Genomic DNA, 4,788 nt, shown 5'->3' with positions numbered 1-4,788 from the left:
TACTACAAGTTAACGTCGACGACGGTTCTACAGCCGCACCCTTGACACACTCGAACTCCTTGTCATGGGATATAACACTCGTGCCAAACACGCAGTCACTGTGGAGGAATTGCTCTGATCAACGGATATGCTCTAGTCATGCAGTACAATATTTTGAGACAAGAAACAGATTTGCTTGACGTTTCCACCAACCAGCAGGAAAACAAAGAGTCTGTAGTAGAGAGCTCCTGCAAGCCACGGAAACTTGCATGTGCACATTCATCTACGTATGAGGCAAAGCTGCTCTTTGCTTGCTTATCTACGTTTTGGCACTATGCGAAAAACAGTTTATAGCAACGGTTTTTTTAGGAGGCATTGGAGCCGCCCCTACAGTGACGTGCTCGGGTTCCAGCATAGCAGCCGCCCCTACAAATGGCACAGTAGAGACGGCTGATAATACGTGCCGCCCCTACAAATATCACATCAGCAGCCACCCCTACAAAAAGCACAGTAGGGAACAGCTAATAATACGAGCCGCCCCTACAAATGTCCCGTAGACTTCGCAACTCAGGTCCGTATCTGCCTCCACCCCCTCAGTCTGTCCCTCGCCACATCTCCTCTCTTTCTCCAACGCCACCGCCCCACCATCTCACGTCGCCTCCCCTCCTCTCTTCCTCCGACGTCGCTGCCCCTTCCTCTTCCACCGTCACTGCCACCACCTATTCGTCCACAAGTGCGGCCACCGCCCCCCTCCTCCACCGGTGCAGCCACCGCCCCCTCCTCTTCCACCGTCGCTTCCCCTCTCATATCTAGATCTAGAAAGGTTCGTCAACCTGATGCCGCTGCCGTCTCCACCGGGATTCCCTCAATTGGGTCGCAGGTTGAGTGCCCCCTAAAGCGAGGGTTCGAGGGAGGCCATGCCGGCGCCGCCGCTGGCATGGATTCGTAGGTTGATGGAGGCCATGCCGGTTCGAGGGAGGACACGCACGTCGCGCCCAACGACTTCCACAAGGTCCCGTTCCCTTCCCTTCTCCCACAGTTTGGATCCTATGGGGGTGTGTCATGCTGGTGTGAGATCTGGGCAGGGCCTTCTCGGGTTGGGAACCACATTTTTGGCTCTAATCGCACTCCCTTATCTGGGTTTGGTTTGTTTTCTTTTCTCAGGTGAGGTTGGGCAGCAGATCTGATTTACAGTCTTTCTTATTTGACTGTTCATCCATGAATGCAGTGATTCCAATTTAACCGTGAATTTCTTTTTAGAAGCCTAGTTACCCTTAGTTCTGAAACTTAGTTCAGCATACCAGATGTGGGTTCAGAGCATCTACAGCAGTCTATTCACATGAACGGGCATGGGTTCCTTCATCCATAAATTGGGCTTGACACGAAGCAGATGTGGCAATGGAACAAGTATCAGTACTGAATTCTTTTTAGAAGCCTAGCTGCACTGGTGATTGCACTGGGGATAGTGTGAAAATGAATCATAGTCTGTACTATAATTTCTTGTGCTATATTTCCAGGTGTTGGAGATGTCATCACAGATGGAGATCTATATGCTGTAAATTCTTATGACATTGAGTTCCATCTATGGCTTCATTCTGAAGCCTAGTAGCTGTCTACTATGTAGATGCATGCTGTTGACCCGTGTTTACATCCTCATGATTGCTATCCTGTCATGTTTATAGTTTGTCCTGACTATATTAGTAACATTGATAGTTATCCTGTGTTGCATCTAGAGCTAGATGATAACAGTGATCCTACCTTGGATGTAGTTACATTGATAGTTATCAATATTTTTGTGCGCTAGCTAGGCTAACTCCCCTTTGAAAGTTTTTCTCCCTTTCTATTGAGACAGTCCCAGCTATTAACTGTGAAATGTCAATATATTGAGTCAACCAATTAACTGTGAACTGTCACCAGAGTCAACCTATTAACTGTGAATTGAGCTACTGAATTGAGCAGAACAAGAATCAATGTGCTTAATACTTTTTTGTGAAATGTTCTATATAGAGAAAGCTTGTGCTTAATACTTTTTTTTGTGAGATGGATACTGAAAACTATTCCTTTTGAGAATACAAGCTTTTGTATCTCTTACTGAATGCTGTTTTTATTTTTCTAGGGGAAGGAAGTAGACCTTGCAAAGTTGCAGTTGGAAAAAGAGAAGCTGGAAAAAAGGCAGCAAGAAGGTAGGAACTTGCCCCAATCTTCTAAAAGCTGTATGTGCTGGTCTGTTTAAGTGACTCTGCCAAGTTTCTCCTGTTCAACTTTGCCTTAGTATTCATGAAGCATATATGTTTGAGATACAAATGACTTGCATTGCATATTGATGCAGTAGACCAGGAATTGTGTATAACTTTAGATGAATTAGTTTGATAAACTAGTTGATATTTATTATTAGATCAATTGCCATTGCTGCTGCTACATTTTAATTATCATTTATGATTACTTTCTTGCATATGTGATGGCCAGCTTGTACTTGTGCTCAGCTAAAGCAGCAGCATGCATATGCATGGCTAGGAGTAGTTCCATCTCTGCTCAAAACATATTTTCAGTGATACACAGCAGCATGCCATTTCAGAATACTATCTTGTCAAGGCACTTTTTTGTTTACGTCACCACACAAACTAAGCTAGCTTCTGAATCTGTGTATTCTTAAATAGCCCCACTGATGGCAATAGGGTGGACAAAGGCTTCAAGAACTCCCACTACAATCAGCGCTGCTTGTGGCCAGTCTCGGCCCCGAGGGTTGCGGAGGAGGAGCGCGCCACACGCGTCTGCGCTGGACTCGCTCGGGCATGCCCAAGCCAGCGCATGAGCCTCGCAATCTGATCTTGCCCCTCCCCGCTCTTACCAGATCTATCGCTCTCTATGCTAGATCTATCGTGTTCCTCTTCTGTTCCATGTAATCGTTTACTCTATGCTCTCTATCTGTTCATCTCTACTGATGATTAAGATGATTAATTTATTTCTAATTTTGATCTGTACAGGAGATGCAGTGGCTTCTCATGGAACCAAGTTCGTGACTAGTGTTATCTGTGCAAAAAAGTGTTTATATGATTGCTTGGTAGTTGCAGCTATAGTAGTACTTCAATGTCTTACTGCTCTTATCAGTTGGCTCTTGAACTACAAGAAACAAAAGTAGTTGCTCCTTTTGTAGGATTTATAGACGGTGCTCACACTACCACTAGTGTTGTTAAAAGATAATCAAATAGGATGAAAAAGTCATCCTTTTTACTGAAAGCCTGTACACAACAGTGTAAGAAATTTAATGTTTTTTGCCCATGTGTAGATACTAGAAAATTGGAACCAGCATCTTCTGAAGGGGCGGTTGTTTAAGAAATTGAATTTTTTTGGCGCAAAAATATACTATAGGAGCGGTTGTAGACTGAACCGCCCCTACAAACAGGTATTATAGGGATCGATTTGTAGGGGCGGCTGATAACACGCCTCTACAAATCGATTTGTAGGGGCGGTCTAGGAACCGTCCCTATAAATCGGCAATTCGTAGCCACGCTTTGGTAGGGGCGGCTAGACAAACCGCCCCTACAAATGCCCATGAGCCGCCCCTACAAAGCCTATCTGTAGTAGTGTGGGAGATGATGGAACCAGACTAATCTCAAGAAATACGAGGACCTTGCCACCAACAGGCTCGACGTTCTCACAAACATCCTCCTCGCCACACCCACGCTCGACTTGGTTGCATCACGACTCCCAAGTAAAGCAAGGTCACGGTGATCGACCACATGTAGAGCCAATAAGCTAGCAGCGATCTTTCGGGAAGCAAATAAAAGAAGATGCATGACTTTCAGAGCTGTACCACGCGGAGAATAAGATTTCAGGATTAGACTCTAACATGAGGTCGACACATCTCTATCTACTCGGGCAATAAGCTCGGGTGCTCGGCTATGTCATAGCTTAGTCAGGTGACTAAGCTCGGGGGCTCAGATTCAAGGATGGAAGATCAAATTTATAAGCACCCAACCACTTTTGGCGACATTAATTGTTCAACCTACTTTCTGACAAGTAGTCAGACAATTACTCCTGCATCCCTGAGTATATTCTTTACAGATCCTAGCGCCGACTACAAGTACTCGGACACAGGCTTGGGGCTGCGGGATACATATCCTCAAATGATGCATTCAAATTTCTTCGATAAAAAATTGCGGAAAAGACCCTCCAACTCTTTGTTCCAAACAGCAAGAGGCTCGGGGGCTACACTCAGTGAGCACTTTTCTAGAAAGTGCTCACAACTCAAAGATCTCAAGAAGTGCTACATGGTTTCTCTCATGAAGCACTCGGACAACGCTTGTTTCTTCTCGGCAAGACTTGGAGGAACAAGAAGGCTTTCAAGTTCAACCATACAATGCTCGGGGGCTTGTCAGTGTAGAGCCCTAGGGGTACCTCGCAAAGAAGGAAGAAGATCTAGTCCGAGTACGATTCCCCACATGTACTCCTAGTAACATTGCTATGATGTAATCATGCTAGGACTCTTATATTGTAACCGACTAGGAGACTTGCCTCCTAGGATATAAGGAGGGCAAGGCTCCCTAGATCGGTGTGGCAAAATCGCCCGAGTTACATGGCCCACATGTACCTATCATTGTCCTTTCGACTTTCGATAGCTGTACATGTGAGATAGACAACTCTGGTAGTCTGTCGGGTGTCCTCGGTGAACCTCGAGTCATCCACTTAAACCTTTCGAGCAGGATACATTACAGAAGACATTGTAGTATTACAACAGTTTATACAAATATACAACATTGGAATCAACAGTGGAAGTCTTACAACCATAAGTTTACAATCGTTCATTAA

The 4,788-nt window shown here is 45.1% G+C and overlaps 1 long non-coding RNA gene across 1 annotated transcript; it reads left to right on the top strand.

Moving 5' to 3' along the window:
- Positions 1-760: 760 nt before the first annotated feature.
- Positions 761-3,032, top strand: LOC136500462 (uncharacterized). Its single transcript, XR_010770043.1, has 4 exons — positions 761-991; positions 2,096-2,162; positions 2,637-2,878; positions 2,964-3,032. It is a non-coding gene; the product is annotated as an uncharacterized lncRNA (long non-coding RNA).
- Positions 3,033-4,788: the final 1,756 nt, after the last annotated feature.

This window comes from Miscanthus floridulus, chromosome 13, assembly GCF_019320115.1.
Source record: "Miscanthus floridulus cultivar M001 chromosome 13, ASM1932011v1, whole genome shotgun sequence".
NCBI lineage: Eukaryota > Viridiplantae > Streptophyta > Magnoliopsida > Poales > Poaceae > Miscanthus > Miscanthus floridulus.
Note: the sequence above shows the minus strand (reverse complement) of the source record. Positions and strands in the feature narration are given on the sequence as shown.